The sequence below is a fragment of the Calonectris borealis genome, unplaced genomic scaffold, assembly GCF_964195595.1.
Source record: "Calonectris borealis unplaced genomic scaffold, bCalBor7.hap1.2 HAP1_SCAFFOLD_53, whole genome shotgun sequence".
NCBI lineage: Eukaryota > Metazoa > Chordata > Aves > Procellariiformes > Procellariidae > Calonectris > Calonectris borealis.
The window spans coordinates 1-16,669 of record NW_027441460.1 but is presented as its reverse complement, the minus strand read 5'-3'; the positions used below and the strand labels follow the sequence as shown (position 1 = coordinate 16,669).

Below are 16,669 nucleotides of genomic sequence, written 5' to 3'. Positions count from 1 at the left end.
CGGAGCGTGTCAGAGGGTAAGGATTTTGTTCTGTTTGATGTAATGTTGTTCTGTTCTGTCTATTTGTTGAAGATTTGAGTTTTGTGTGGGAGGAAGCCAGCTGTCTGACTGGTTTTGGGGTAAGGTGGGGTACACATGGTTTTAGGTCATATCTTATTTGCCAGATGTTTTTAACTAATTGTATGATTTTCTTAGCGACTCATGAAGGGGTTTGTGGCACCCCGATGGTGGACACTGTCGCTGACAGGCAAAGCAGGGCCATAGCAGAGTTTTCCATTTATGGGGATGGCCTCAGCCATCTCCTGCACAAACTTCTATAATGTAGCGATCGGGATAGTTTTCTTTTGATTTCGTGAAGAACAAGAGGATGATGGAGCGTGTTCAAAGAGCATAATTATTTTCTCTTCCTTTGGCAGTACAGGCACCCAAGGGTCAGCCCACATTCAAGGAACAGCTCGAGGATATTGGTGTCGACAATCAGCAGAGGAAGCAAGCTTTTTTCGGAGGCCAAGGTGATGAAGCAGAGTCCTTATTTTCACTGTTTGATTTTCATCATGGGGCTGAGGGGGGCTGGGACATGTATAACAGGGTCCTGGACTGGGGAGCTGTCTATTAGATGGGAGGCTGTGAGATATCACGTATACCACTGGACAGGTGTTAGAACCCAGTGCTTGGGTCAGACCAACCTGGCAGAACCATCCCGCCACCTGAAGTAATGCGTACTTCTGTATTGAGATTTTAATAGCTCGGTCCGCATCACCTTTGGCTTTTCCTCATCGAGCTCATATTTTTGCAAGAAGCATCTCTCATCAAGCATTTGGCTCTGAGCAGTCTCTATTAGACTTTTGGTGCCTGTCTTCATTAGATTTTGTGACCATCAAGTCATATTTGGCATCTGTCTGCACTCAGCTCTCCTGTAACTACTATGCAGTTTTGGTTTAAGACTTTATAGTGGAATGTTATCTAGTAGTAGCATTCTGTCTGCAAGTAGCTTCTGGCAGCCCAATCTACTGTCCCGTATATGTCAGTGTTCTCATTTGAGCATGCTGTCTACTGAGGGGTTCTCCATGCTGTAGCTCACAGAGTTATTTATCCATAAAGGAAGAGTCTGTCTTACACCAGCCACGGTCATTTGCTATCCGTACTTCTTTAGGCATTTGGCCAATCGGTCTTTATTTATATTTGAGTCATCTGGCAGTAACTGTAATTTTTGTATGTCGGTGGGTGGTTTGAGTTATTCTTGTAGTTAATTAACGGGTCTAGGATAAGCAGGATAGTCAAGTGAGGCATGCGTTATTTGCTTTGTTGCTTTGATTTTTGCAGGTGACGCACATAGCGTCCGAGGAGCAAAGCGGCTCCTCGACAAGTGGTCTGAGAAGGTGAGGCGAGCGTCAGCCCAGTCAGTGTCCGAGAGGAAAGTATCCTGCGGCAGCTCCATGAAGCTTTTGTCTTTGGTTTTGTAGGTGCCGTGCAGGCCACCTTTGGAACTGGATGAGCATTTGAGGTGAGCTGGGCAGTAGAGAGGAGGAGCACAGGACCGGTGATTTCGCACAAGTGCGATGGTAATTTTGTCTCTTGGTATCTTAGGTGCCACAAATAACAGCGGCCGCAGCCTCGGACTCTGCCATCAACGTGGAGCAGGTGAGCGGAACGACACAGTGCTTCTGAGGATGAGGTTGTTGTGGAAGAGGTTGGCGTCTACTGTCATGATGCTTACTGCTGGTGTTGCGGGTATTTCTTTTCTGCAGATGATGAAGAGGAACCTGGTAACTGCAGGAAAGTATCAGCCAGATGAGTTGTTTTTTGTCAAGGATAGATTCAGACCTCCCAGTTCTCTGAAAGCTAAGTTGAGGGACTGGCACTGGCGAGGGGGCAGGGGCCAAGGTTGGCAATTGCAGGAATGGGGATTTAAATTTCCTGTAGGGCAAAGGGCTGTCCAGGAACAGTCTCCTTTGGGCGGTTAAAGGGAGCGGGTTACTCTTCAGCATGACACCAGCATGTGCCGGGCAGGGCAGTTCTAGCCTGTTGTGTAGTTTGTGTGGTCTGTCTTCTGTGTCTTAGATTCGTCCTCAGGTCTCGAGCGCTATTCCTAGGGCCTCGAATGCCTGTACTTACCGCCGTAGCGCCGATCGGGTGCTTGTTTTCTTGCGTTCCTAGCTTAAAGCGTGGATCGCTCTCGCATCCTGGATTTTTCCAGATGGTCATCTTTTGCGGCGTTCTTCCTGGCTGTGTGAGCACCTCTACTGTACAGTTCTCCATTTTTGCTGACTGGGATCATTTCCCTCCATCCTTACCTTTCTTGGGTCTCGAAGCCAGGCTTATTGTGTGTAGGTCTTCTCAGTTTTGAGAGTAACTTCTTGTCATGGGTCACGACGTTCTACTCTTTCTCTGGGGTTGCCGTAGAGCCTCCTCACGTCACTGTGACATGGGTAGTCTTGCCTGACAACATCTTCCGTCTGGGTGTCATTCTTCTCGCCGAGAGTTTTCTCTTACCTTTGAGGTGTGTTGTTTGTAACGTTCCGTGTAGTGTCGGTCTGTGTGTGTGTGCGTTTGGCTTGGAGCCGCCCTGCCCGTGGGTGTAGAGTCAGGGGTAGTTAGAACAGCGATAAGAGTCTACGGTTAATATGTTGATATGCCTAGACTATCGAGGCAAAGGTTGTGCAGTCATCTTGACTGAGTAGCTGTCAGCAGCAGGTGAGGAAAGCAATTTCTGTAGTGTCTTGCAGGTGCAGAGGGGATGACTGGAGCTGTGTGGGAGAGTGAGCTATAGTGGTAGTTGAGCAGATGGAACCTCCAAGGTGTTAAGGCTTGTATGCATAGGGCTTAATGTTTGATTTATATCTTTCGTTTAATGGCAGGCTGTAGTTTGATTCTAGATGGTATTCCTAACAGGAAGCAAGTCCTCTGGAATTGTTAAGCTATCACTGTGCATCCGGGTTACTTGTTTGATGATATTGGTTTTGCAGATGCAGAGGGACAAGCTGCACACCCAAGGGTGATGGAAGAGCGGAGCGCTGTAACGAGGTGGGTTGGCGTGTGGTTTTAGGAGGAAGATGTGACTGGTGGCTATATGACCACATTATAGTAAAGTTTTTTTTAACTGGAAGGTGCGAAGCGAGGAGCAACATGGGATATAGGCACCGGAGCTTACTTGGGCAAGGTGAGCAGCGGTTGGTGAGCTGAAGTAGCAGTTATTCTTCAGGTGTTCTATTCCTGATGTAATTATAAGCAATCTGTGTTGTTTGCGTCTTGCATGCGGTGCAGAAACCTCAGGGTGGCAACCCAAGCTGACAGAGGCTGGATGGGCAAGCTGTCCAGGTAAAGGAGCGGAAGACACAGAGATCGGCATGGGCTGCGGTTTCCAGCAGTATCTCGGCATGTGCCTTCTAGCTTGTGTTTTTGCAGGCGCCGCACACGGGCTCGGAGGGGTGACACCGTGTGCTGACGAGCGGTCCAAGAAGGCGAGGCGGTTGTGGGCCGGGCTGGCGTCTAATAGCAAAGTATTATATGGCAAGTCAGCGAGGTGTTTCTCTCTGGTTTTGCAGGTTCTGTGGGGGCTGCCTTTGGAATTGGCTGAGCGTTTGAGGTGAGCTGGGTAATAGAGAGGAGGAGCATGGGGCTGGTGATTTCTGGCAAGTGCAACGGTAATTTTGTGTCTTTTGGTACCCTAGGCATCATAAGTGACTACAGCCGCATCGTCTGACTCTGGAATCAGCACAGAGCAGGTGAGTGGAATGCCACACGCATCTGAGGTGGCGGGTGTTGTGGGAAGGTTGATGTTGGCCGATGTGATGCTGACTGACGGCACTGTTGTACATGCATTGATTTTTGTTTGGTTGGTTTTTTTTTTTTCAGATACTGAAGAGGAACCTGGTGACTGCAGGATTAATCCAGTGGGATGATTGTGGTTTTCCTTGTTGAGGACGGATCGATACTCCTGGCCGTCTGAAAGCTAAGTTGGGCCACTGGCGCTGGGTGAGGGAGGGGACTGGGTTGGCAATTCCATGAAGGGGTTTTAAGGACAGTGTAGGGCAGAGAGCTGTCCAGGAACAGTCTGCTTCAGGCAGTTAAAGGGAGACGGCTACTCTTCAGCATGACACTAGCGTGGGCCAGGCAGGGCAGTTCCAGCCTGTGTCTGTTGTTGTGTAGTTTGTGTGGTCTGTCTTCTGCGCCTTAGGCCTTCTTCGGGTCTTGGTGTCCATGTTACTCTTTGCGCTCGAGGAGCACGGCACGTGCCTGGGCACCATCCCGAGCGTCTCGAACGCCTGTACTCATCAGCATAGTGACAATCAGGTGCCTGTTTTCTTGCATTACTAGCTTAAAGCGCGGATTCGTCTCCCATCTGGGAAGTTTCCCAATGGTCCTCTTCTGTGGCATCCTACCCAGCTGCTTGAGCGGCTCTGCTCTCTAGCCATCCACTTTTTTTGCGAACTGGGATTTCTTCCCCGCATCCTTACGCTCTTAGGTCTTGAGGCCAGGCTTCTTGCACGTACATCTTATCAGTTTTGAGAGCAACTTTTTGTCATGGGCCACGACGTTATACTCTTTCTCTGGGGTTGCCATAGAGCCTCCTCACATCACCGTCATGGTCCTGCGGGTCGTCTCGCCTGATGGCGTCTTCTGTCCGGGTGTTGTCATTCTTGCCAAGAGTTTTCTCTCGCCTTTGAGGCATGTTGTCTGTAGCATTCCGTGTACTGTCGGTCTGTGCGTGTGTGCGTTTGGCTTGGAGCTGCCCTGCCCGTGGGTGTAGAGTCAGGGGTAGGTGGAATAGCGACAAGAGTCTATGGCTAATATGTAGATATGCCTAGACTGTTGAGGCCAAGGTTGTGCAGTCATCTCAGATCAAGTAGCCATCGGCAGGCTGCTTGGTCAGCTTTTTCAATAGCTTTTATGGGGATGAGCAGGGTTGTGTCGGAGGGGCTGTTCAGGGGTAGTGAAACAGATTGAATCTCAAAGGTGTTGTATGTGTGGGGCTTCAACGTTGTCGGTTGGGTTTGTTTTTTTTTTTTAACGGCAGGATGTATGTTTGTTTGGATTCTAGATGGTGTTCTTAACAGGAAACAGGTCCTCTGGAATTGTTAAGCTATTGCTCTGCAACCCTGTGACTCGTTCGATCATTATGTTTTTGGCAGATGCAGAGGGACGAGCTGCGCACCACAGGGCGACAGAGGAGAGCGGAGCAGAGTGCTGTAACTAGATGGGTTGGTGTGTGGTATTAGAGGGAAGATGTGACTGGTGGCTATATGATTACATTACAGTGGTTTTCTTTTTTTAATTTGAAGGGACAAAGTGAAGAGCAATGTGGGATATAGGCACCGGAGCTGACTTGGGTAAGGCGAGCGGGTGAGTGGTGATTGGTGGGCTGAATTAGCGGTTATTTTTCAGGTGTTGTATTGATGGTGAAGTTATAAGCAATGCATGTTGTTTGGGTCTACAGGTGGTGCACAAACATCAACGTGGCAACCAAAGCTGACAGAGGCCAGGTGGGAGGGCTGTCAAGGTAAAGGAGTGTGAGACACGAATTGGTGTGGGCAGGCTGCGGTTTCGGGCAGTATCTCAGCATGTGCCTTTTTGCTTGGGTTTCTGCAGGTGCTGCATGCAGACTTGGAGGGGTGCTGCTGCTGTGTGCTGACAAGGGGCCTGAGAAGGTGAGGCAATTGTGGGCCGGGTTGGCATCTCGTAGCAAAGTATTACATAGCAACTCTGTGAATCTTCTCCATGATGCTTCTCCCTGATCTTGCAGGTGCTGAGCGGGCTGCCTTTGGAACTGGATGAGTGTTTGAGGTGAGCTGAGTAGCAGAAAGGAGGAGCACAGGACAGGTGCTTTCGTGTCTCTTGGTACCATATGCGCCACAAGCGATGACAGCTGCAGCCTCTGATACTAGAATCAGCGTGCAGCAGGTGAGCGGAATGCCACAGCATGTCTGAGGTGAGGGATGTTGGGGGAAAGGTCCATGTTGACTGATGTGATGCTGACTGATGGCATTGTTGTGCATGCATTGGTGTTTGTTTTTTGCAGGTGATGAAGAGGAACCTGGCGACTGCAAGATTAATCCAGTGGGCTGACTGGTTTTCCATGTTGAGGATGGATTCCGTCTCCTGGCCATCTGAAAGCTAAGTTTTGAGGCACTGGTGCTGGAGAGGAATCAGGGGGAGCTAGTGGATAAGGCTTAGTGGACAAGGTTGGCAATTGCATGAAGGGGTTTTAAAGGTAGTGTAGGGCAGGGGGCTGTCCAGGAACGGTCTGCTTTGGGCAGATAAAGGGAGCTGGCCACTCTTCACTATGACGCTGGGCAGGGCAGTTCCAGCCTGTCTGTTGTGTAGTTTGTGTGGTCTGTCTTCTGTGTCTTAGGCCTTCCTCAGGTCTCGATGTCCTCATTGCTCTTTGCGCTTGAGGGGCATGGGTGCCATCCCTAAGGCCTTGAATGCCTTCACTCATCAGCATAGCACCTGATAGGCACTTCTTTTCTTGCATTACAAGCTGAAAGTGTGGATCAGTCTCGTGTCTCAAACTTTCCGGATGGTCATCTTTTGCAGCATCCTTCCTGGCTGCGTGAGCAGCTCTGCTCTCCAGCTGTCCATTTTCACGGACTGGGATTTCTTCCCTGCATCCTTAGGTTTTTAGGCCTTGAGGCCAGGCTTCTTGCACATCCATCCTCTCAGTTTTGAGAGTATCTTCTTGTCACGGGCCGTGAGGTTCTACTCCTTTTTCTGGGGTTGCCACAGAGCCTCCTCACGTCACCGTTATGGTCCCACAGGTTGTCTTGCCCGACAGTATCTTCTATCTGGGTGTCATTCTTCTTGCCGAGAGTTTTCTCTCCTCTTTGAGGTGCATTTTTTGTAGGGTTCCATGTAGTGTTGGTCTGTGCGTGTGTGTGTGTGTGGCTTGGAGCTGCTATGCCTGGGGGTGTAGAGTCGGGGGTAGGTGGAATAGCCATAATAGTCTATGGTTAATATGTTGATATGCCTAGACTGTTGAGGCAAAGGCTGTACAGTCATCTCAGACTCAGTAGCTGTTGGCAGGCTGCATGGACAGCTCTTTTGATAACGTTTTATGGGGATGAGCTGAGCCATGTGTGAGGTGCTGTGCAGGGTTAGTGAAGGAAATTGAATCTCAAAGGCGTTAAGGCTTGCATGTGTATGACTTAATGTTTGAGTTATAAAATTTGTTTAATGGCAGGAAGTATAGTTGGATTCTAGATAGTATTCCTGCATGGAAACAAGTCTTCTGCAATTGTTAAGCTATCGCTCTGCATCCGAGTGACTCATTCAATATTGTTTTTGCAGATGTAGAGGGATGAGCAGAGCACTAAAAGAAGGAGGATTGATGGGTGGTATTAGAGGGAAGATGTGACTGGTGGCTATATGACTACACTACTGTATTTTTTTTTTATTTGAAGGTGCAAAGGGAGGAGGACCGTGGGATATGGGCACTGGAGCTGACTCGGCCAAGGTGGGCGGTGATTGGTGAGCTGAAGGAGCGGTTATGCTTCAGGTGTTGTATTGCTGGTGAAGTTATAAGCAACCCATGTTCTTTGGGTCTCTTACAGGTGGTGCACAAACCTCAATGTTGCAACCCAAAATGATAGAGGCTGGACAGCTGAGTGGCCAAGGTCAATGAGAGGGTGATAGGAAACACTGTGGGCAGGCTGCAGTTTCAGGCAGTATCTCAGCACGTGCCTTTTCGCTTGGGTTTCTGCAGGTGCCGCACGCAGGCTTGGAGGGACGCCGCCGCCACATGCTGACGAAGGGGTCCGAGAAGGTGAGGCAGTTGTGGGCCAGGTTGGCGTCTAAAGTATTAGACGGCAACTCAGCAAAGTGTTTCTCTGTGGTTTTGCAGGTGCCGTGTGGGCCGCCTTTGGAATTGGATGAGCATTTGAGGTGAGCTGGGGGGTAGAGAGGAGGAGCATGGGACTGGTGATTTCTCACAAACGCAATGTTAACTTTGTGTGTCTTGGTATCTTAGGTGTCACAAGTAATGGCGGCCGCAGTGTCCCACTCTGGAATCGGCGTGGAACAGGCAAGTCCAATGCCAGGGCTCTTGTGAGGATGAGGGTGTTGTGGAAGAGAGTGGCGTCTACTGTCATGATGCTTACTGCTGGTGTGTGTGTTGGTTGGTGTTTTTTTTTCCAGATCCTGAAGAGGAACCTGGTGACTGCAGGAAAATATCAGCTAGCCAATGTGTTTTTTGTCAAGGATGGATTCAGACCTCCCGGCCCTCTGAAAGCTGAGTTGAGGGACGATGGCTGGGGAGGGGGCAGGGAGACAAGATTGGCAACGGCAGGAAGGTGCATTTAAAGTTAGTTAGGGCAAAGGACTGTCCAGGGACAGTCCCCCTTGGGCAGATAAAGGGAGCAGGTTACTTATCAGCATGATGTTAGCGTGAGCCAGGCAGGGCAGTTCCAGCCTGTGTCTGTTGTTGTGTAGTTTGTGTGGTCTGTCTTCTGTGTCTTAGGCCTTCCTTAAGTCTCAATGTCCTCTTTGTGCTCGAGGAGCACAGCACAAGCCTCCAGCGCCATCTCTAGGATCTTGAATGCCTGTACTCGTTGGCATAGCGCCAATAGGGCGCTTTTTCCTTGCGTTACAAGCTGAAAGCGTGGATCGGTCTCGTGTCTCGAAGTTTCCAGACGGTCCTCTTTTGCGGCATCCTTCCCGGCTGCGTGAGCAGCTCTGCTCTCTAGCCGTCTCTTTTCGTGGACTGGGATTTCTTCCCTGCATCCTTACGCTCTTAGGTCTTGAGGCCAGGCTTCTTGCTTGTACATCCTCTCAGTTTTGAGAATAACTTCTTGTCACGGGCCGTGACGTTCTACTCTTTCTGGGGTTGCCACAGAGCCTCCTCACATCACTGTCGCAGTCCCATGCGTCGTCTTGCCAAGCGGTGTCTTCCATCCGGGTGTCATTCTTCTTGCCAAGAGTTTTCGCTCCTCTTTAAGCCATGTTGTTTGTAGGGTTCCATGTAGTGTTGGTCTGTGCATGTGTGTGTGGCTAGGAGCTGCCCTGCCCGAGGGTGTAGAGTCAGGGATAGGTGGAATAGCCATAAAAGTCTATGGCTAATATGTTGATATGCCTAGACCGTCGAGGCAACGGTTGTACAGTCATCTCGGACTCAGTAGCTGTTGGCAGGCTGTGTGGACAGCTCTTGCAATGGTGTTTTATGGGGATGAGCCGAGCCGTGTGGGAGGGGCTGTTCAGGGGTAGTGAAGCAGATTGATTCTTAAATGGAAACAAGACTTTTGGAATTGTTAAGCTATTGCTCTGCAACCGGGTGACTTGTTTGATATTATTGTTTTTGCAGATACCTAGGAAGGAGCCATACACCAAAGAGTGACAGAGGAGGCGAGTGTAGCACCGTAAGAAGGTTGTGGTAAGGCTGCTTTCCATAATCTTTGAGAAGTTGTGGAGATTGGGTGATGGCCCAGAAGACTGGAAGAAGGCTAATGTCACGCCATCTACATGAAGGGCATAAAGGAGGATCCAGGAAATTGTAGGCCCATCAGTCATACTTCAGTCCCTGGGAAAGCTGTGGATTGAATCCTCCTGTGTGGTACCACAAGTCCAATGAAGCACATGATTGGGAAAAGCCAGCATGGATTCACCAAGGGCAGATCATGCTTGACAAACCTGATTGCCTTCTATGACAAAGTGACCTGCTTGGTTGATGTGGGGCGAGCGGTGGACATGGTCCTGGATTTCTCCAAGGCTTTTGATATGGTTTCCCACAGCCTCCTAGAGAAAGTGATGTGTTACAGTCTAGACAAGCGGTCTGTTTGGTGGGTGGGGAACTTGCTGACAGGCAACCCCCAGAGGGTGGTAGTAAATAGCTCCTTTTCAAACTGGCAACCTGTCACAAGCGGGATCCCCCAGGGATCGATATTGGGCCCAACACTGTTAAATATCTTCATAAGTGATGTGGATGATGGGATCGAGCGTACCCTGATGAAGCTTGATGATGATACCAAACTGAGTGGGCAAGCGAACGCTTTGGAGCAGAGAGCCACTCTGCAGGAAGACTTGGATAGGCTGGAAGAATGGTCTAATGAGAACCTTATGAAGTTCAACAAAGTCAAAAGTTAGGTCTTGCACCTAGGAAAGCATATCCAGGAGTGCGGTACAGGCTGGGAACTATCCAGCTGGGGAGCAGCTGTGGAAAGGGACCCGGGGGTCCCGGTGGAGAACAAGCTAAATCTGAGCAAACGGTGTGCTGCTGCAGCAAAGAAGGCCAAGATGATGCTGGATTGCATCAACAAGGGCATCACCAGCAGAGATATAGAAGCCATCATCCCCCTCTACTCGGCGCTCACCAGGTCACACCTGGAATACTGTGTGTGGTGTTGGTCCCCATTATACAAAAAAAGATGTGAACAGGCTGGAGAGGGTCCAGAGAAGGGCCACAAATATGATCAAAAGACTGGGAACCCTGATACATGAGGAAAGGCTGAGAGAATTGTGTGTAGTCTTGAGAAAAGAAGGCTTAGGGGAGACCTCATCACCATGTTCCGGTAGGTAAATCGTGGTTACAGAGATGATGGAGACTCCCCTTTTACAAGGAGTCACATGGAAAAGATGAGTGGTAATGGGTACAAGTTACTCTTGAGGAGATTCCGATTGGACACAAGAGGAAAACTTTTCACAATGAGAACAATCAGCCATTGGGATAATCTCCCCAGGGAAGCGGCAGATTCCCCAACATCGGACACTTGTAAGATTTGGCCAGACAGGGTGCTGGGCTATCTCGTCTAGACCGTGCTTTTGCCAAGAAAGGCTGGACCGGATGATCCGTGAGGTCCCTTGCAACTTGGTATTCTGTGATTCTGTGATTAAAGCGCGTCAGCCTTTGGTGTTGGAGGGAAGGTGAGTCTTGTTGGTTGTATGACTGCATAATGTTGTGGTTTTTTTTTCCCAAAGATGCAAAGCAATGAGGCAAGTGGGATATGGGCATGGGAGTTGACTCAGGCAAGTTGAGCAATGACTCGTGGACTGAAGTAGCAGTTACTTTTCAGGTGTGTATTGTCGGTGAAGTTATAAGCTTTACCTGCTGTTTGGGCGTTACAGGTGGTACACAAGCTTCAACATGGCAGCTGCAAATGATGGGGGCTGGGTGTGCAGGTAAAGGCCAAGGTAAAGGTGGGGAAGATGAGAATTGCTGCAGGCAGGCTGTGCTTTTAGTTTGGGTTTTTCCACATGCCGCAGGTAGCCTCAGAGGGGCATAGCTGCCCACTGAGAAGCGGTCGGAGAAGGTGAGGAGGTTGTCGGCTGGGTCACCATTTAATAAGCAAGTATGACATGGCATCTCGGTTAACCATTTACCTTTTGGTTTTGCGGGAGCTGTGCTGGCGAGGAGGAGCGTGGGGCTGGTAATTTCGCCCAAGCGCAACGGTAACTTTGTGTCTCTTGACATCTTGGGTGCGACGAGTGACAGTTGCAGCATCTGACTTTGGAATTAGTGTGGAGCAGGTAAGCAGAGCACTATGGTGCTTTTGAGGAGGAGGCTAGTGTGATGCTGAATACTAGTACTTTTGTGGTTTGGTGGGGATTTTTTTGGTGTGGGTGTGGTTTTTTTTTTTGCATATAAAGAGGAACCAGGTGAGTGCAGCAACATACTAGTTAGTGTTTTGGGTTTGTTTTCTTTTTTTTTTTAAGATGGATTGAGATCCCTGGCCCTCTGAAAACTAAGTTGAGGGACCAGGGCTGGGGAGGGAACAAGGTTGGGAATCGCGGGAAGGAGTTATGAAGTTAGCGTAGGGGAGAGAACTGTCCAGCAACAGTCCCTTTTGGGAAGGTGTAAAGGGAGCGGGTTATTCTTCAGCATGATGCTGGTGTGTGCCGGGCTTGGCAGTTCCAGCCTGCGTCTGTGGTGTTGTGTAGTTTCTGAGGACTCTCTTCTGTGTCTTCTACCATAGTTTTCTCAGGCCTTGATGTCTCCATAGCTCTTTAAGATCAGCAGATGCCTCGGTAGCCCTCCCGAGGGTCTCAAATGCATTGTCTCATCAGCATAGTGCCTGTTGAGCCCTTCTTATCTTGCCGTTGTAGCTTCAAGCATGGACATGCCTGGTCAGCGTTGCATCATAGATGTTTCTGAGGGGTATCTCTTGCGGCGGTGAGCCAGGTGGTGCCAGCAGCTCTGCTCTCAGGAGTTCTGTTTCCACAGTTGTCTTTAGAGGTTTCACCCCCGTGTCCTTAACGGTCTTAAAGCCCAGCTTCTCATGCATCCATCGTTCTGGGTTTGATGGTAGTTTTCTCTCATGGGCTGTGGCAGTTGACTCTCTTTCCTGGGGCGCTATAGAGCATTTGTGCCATTGTGGCACCTTAGGGCTTCTGTGCTGGAGGCATCTTCCCTACGGCAGTCATTCTCGCTTGTGGTCTTCTCGTGTCTCACGATCACATTGTGGCGTCTGCGTGCAGTCTCTGTCTGTGTGTCAGGGTTGGAGCTGCGCTGCCTGGGAGCGTAGCAATAATAAATATATTATAGCTTTATGGTGATATGGTTATATGTTGATCTGGCCAGATTCTTTAGGCAAAGACTGTACAGTCCATCTCTGGGCAAGTTGCTCTAGAGAGCGGCCACAGTTACTTTCGTTGTGTTTTGTGGGTGCTAGAGGCTGCACTCTGGCCTCTTGGGAGTGGCAGTTTGCAAGGTAGTCGAGTGGACTGTATCTTGAACTTGCCTTAACTTGTCTATGTAGGGCTTAATATCTGGTGTGTTTTTTTTTCCATCTGCAGTTAGAAGGCATATGCAAAACAAGACAGGCTTTTAGTCATGTCAAGCTATCGGTCAGCATCCACGTGACTTGCTTTACATGCTTTGATTAGCACAGGCTGTTTGGAGGGAGGTTGTCTGGGATGTTTTTTTGTATAGCCAGTAGATATTGCTAAGCAGGGTGTACAGTCCCTTTTGTAGTTTTTTGCAGGTGCCCCAGGGTGATTTGGATCCGTGGAGAAAATTCTCGAGCGCATCTTGCCAGAGCATCCAAATTGAAGTGAAGAAGGAGCAGGCCCGGTGAATGTAGCGAAGCGTCTTCCTCGGCTTGCTGTTAAGAAGGCTGAAACTTTGGAGTTGTACGGAATGGCAATGTTGCTTTGAAGTGTGTGGCGAGACAGTTCCGGGGATGGGTCTAGAATGGGGGCAATATGCCATCGTGGCAGGTGGGTGGTGAAACAATGGTGTTTTGAGTGAGGGGTGAAGCAAGTGGTTGTTGAATGAGTGTTAGTTTTTCAATGTGCCTAATCTTGTATGTGTGAAGTATTTTATCGCAGGTTGTATTTAATGTTGAGAGTAGTATTTTTTTTTTTTAAATTATAATAAAAAAAAAACCCCGGCTGGGGGATTTTTCTTTTTTTTTACCCCCCAGCCGGGGTTTTTTTTCCCCCGGTCCCGGCCGCTCTGCAAGGTGACGTTCATCGCCAATGTCTGGGCAGACGTCAGGCTTGGGCCGGGGTTTTTGCAGGCAGGGTGATTTTTGAGGCCTCTGGGAATGCTGTTCCTGGGGAGCGGCGCAGACACGGGGTGATGTCCCATTGTGGCAGGCTGGTCGCAGAATGGATCGGCAAGAGTGAGGGGTAGCTTGTGTGGTAGCTGAATGAGCGGTGTGTTTTGAATGTATAAACCTTGTTTCATTATGTGGTGTTTTTTTATGTTTCTTTGCAGGTTGTGTGTGGAGTTGAGTGTTTTTTTTGTGTTCAGAGAGTTACAAAAAAAACTATATTAAAACCTAGACAAGGGATTTCCACACCACCCCTCCTGCCCCCCCGTCTAGGGGTGTGTATGTTGGGTGTGTGTGTTGTGTTCCCCCCCTGCCCCGGTCCCAGCAACTCTGTAAGGGAGTTGATTGCCAATGTTTGGGTGGAGGTTGGGCTCGGGCTGAAGTTTTTGCAGAGAGGGTAGTTTTTTCAAGGCCTGTGGGAACACCATTCCTGGGGAGCGCTGTCCTGGAATGTGGCATTTGCCTGTCATTGCAGGGAGGTATGTTGTGTAGCGAATGGTCATGGGAAGATGATTGATGATCTTGCAGTTGAAGGGTGTGGGGAATTTGGAGCAGGTTGTCAGTGTTGAAGAGGACCAGCTTGTGAAGCAGGTGGGCTAAACTTTATTGTTTACTGTTAGGATTGTAAATTCTTTTGAGGGGCTTTGTAGTTTCTGATGTAATGACACTTTATGATTTTTTTTTTTATTTTTGCGCGCAAGCACAGAAGTAGGGGGCCCATTGAGATGAGCGGAGCTCGGTCACTTTCTGCCTAGGAATCCCAATTGTGGAGACGATGTCGCCTCGAAGAGGCAAACAGAGATGTAAAGCAATAGACTGAGAATGTAATGGGAGGGAGAAACGTGGAAAAGACTACTAGGTATAGAATCACAGGCACTAAATACTTGCGCCGACTGTAAAGGTAACGATGAATTTTTAGAGGTCAAATGCATTTCAAAGAGTGAATTTCAAAGAGTGAGAAGTGAATAAATGTAATTGTAGCAAGTATTTGATCAACCTGAGAGTAATTTTTGTCTCTGTAGTACAAGTATATTGTAGAATTGAAATGTAAAAAATAATATGGGAAAATCTACTGGAATTAGCAATGGACCAATTTTAAATTGAAAATTATAAAAACCAAATACAGGCAGTAATGTATCCCTATTGGAATCACAGTAAAAACTGAAATAACAAATGAAAGTACAAAACTAAGTGGGTGTTGTTAATACCTATTAACCAAAATTGCCAATTGGAGGGTGGTGGTGGTGGTGGTGGTGGGGAATTGTTACAGGCATTGACAGCTCTTGCTTGAGGACTATTATGGCAATAATGTTTGTATGTGATAATTTAAATGAGAATTAGTCATTAGAGGGAGAGTTGTCAATACCTATAGATAAATGTAGCTATTGACAGGTTAAAAGAAAGCATGTGCATTACTGGCTCCTAAGTATATTTAAACTATTAGTAATTGTGTAAAGTTTTTTAATTACTTTGAGTAGTTTTAAAGAAATGTAGAATACTACTTCGGCATAAATGATGTCCAATTGAAACACTGATCTTAGTAAGACACTAGCAGGCATGAATTGTATCTGAGTAGTATCATAAGGAAAATATCAAACTAGGCAGTAAAGATGGAATGGTAATATGGCTGTGTTCAATTACCTTAATTGCAGAAAGAGCTAATTATGGTAGTTAAACCACTCCTTAATAGGGTTCTAAGGTATCTTAAAAGAAAATGATTTTGCAATAAAGTTTAAATAAAATTTTCTTTGATCTGTTTTGTGTCTCCTGTGTTTTTTTTGTCTGTGTTTGTCTCTGGTGGTTTTTTTTTTCTCTGTCTGTAGGGGTTTTTTTTGTGTGTCTGTCTGGTGTCTTTTGATGTTGTCTCTCTGGTTTTTGTCATTGATGTTGTTTTGCTTTGTTTTGGTCTTTGATTTTGTTGTCTCTCTCTGTTTGTGTCTTGGTGTGGTGTTTTTTTTGAGTTTCCTGTAGGGTTGGAGGAGGGAATTTTCTGTATTGGCCTTGGGGGGTTGTGTGGGTGTGTTTTTTTTTTGCATGCATTGGTTTTGGTCTTTGGGGGTTTTGGTTTTTTTGTGCGTGTCAGTCTTGGTCTTTGGCGGTTGTGGGTTTTTTTTTTTTGTGCACATCAGTCTTGGTGTTTGGGCTTTTGTGGTGTTTTTTTTTTGTGTGTGTTTGCTATTTAAAATGTAAATAGTAGCAGTAGAAAATGGCATGCTTCCTGGGAGTAACTAAGACAAATAGATTACAAAATAATAGTATTTTTAAAAAATTACTCCCAGGGTGTGTGCCATTTTCTACTGTTGCACCAGATTTATTATTTTTAATTGTTTCTTATACCATGACTACACATTACTAGTATTCCAAGTGGGAGTAATCTCTGATTTGAATAATCAAAAAAGCCCGAAGACTACAGTAAGCATTCCTTACTCCCTCTAAGAATACTAATTAATTAGTTACCATGCAAAATAAGCAGCAAATTATACAAAGAAGATGCAAAATTTTTTTCCCCCACAACACAAAAAGGCACACAAATTGAATGCACATTCTGGGGAATAAAAAAAGCTACCACTGCACACAGCTGGAGGACGTCTGGACCACAGAGAGAACCGTTAGAACCATAGAGCACAGCCGGAGGACTGCCGGACCATAGAGACGGGCTTCCGGACCATAGAGCACAGCCGGAGGACTGCCGGACCATAGAGACGGACTTCTGGACCATAGAGCACAGCCGGAGGACTGCCGGACCATAGAGAAGGACTTCCGGACCACAGAGTACAGCCGGAGGACTGCCGGACCATAGAGAAGGAGTTCCGGACCATAGAGCACAATACCGGAAGTTCGTCTCTGTAGTCTGGAAGTCCTCCAACTACACCGGAAGTCCTCCAGCAAACACGGAAGTCACCGTAATTCTACCGCAAATGCACTTTCACGACCTAAAAAACGAGCCCAACAATCAAAATGAAGTGGAAGCAAAGAAACATGAGGCCAGAAAGTCACTATAACTACGCAGAAGTCACAGATAAAAATCGGAAACACACTAAAAATCACCGGAAGTAGCCCACATATGACTGGAAGCAACAAACAAGAAAACAAACAGGTACATTCACGGGACTTAGGGTTAGGATCTTAGGATTTCACTCATAGGGTTACACATTAGGGCCTTAAGATTACAAGTTGGGCTCAAACCC

General features: G+C 47.7%; 2 long non-coding RNA genes across 2 annotated transcripts; both read left to right on the top strand.

Moving 5' to 3' along the window:
* Window positions 1-2,963: 2,963 nt before the first annotated feature.
* Window positions 2,964-4,501, top strand: LOC142076477 (uncharacterized). Its single transcript, XR_012671187.1, has 3 exons — window positions 2,964-3,024; window positions 3,108-3,160; window positions 3,546-4,501. It is a non-coding gene; the product is annotated as an uncharacterized LOC142076477 (long non-coding RNA).
* A 9,198-nt stretch (window positions 4,502-13,699) lies between these two features.
* LOC142076480 (uncharacterized) lies at window positions 13,700-15,238 on the top strand. The gene is made up of 2 exons (XR_012671190.1): window positions 13,700-14,072; window positions 14,188-15,238. It is a non-coding gene; the product is annotated as an uncharacterized LOC142076480 (long non-coding RNA).
* Window positions 15,239-16,669: the final 1,431 nt, after the last annotated feature.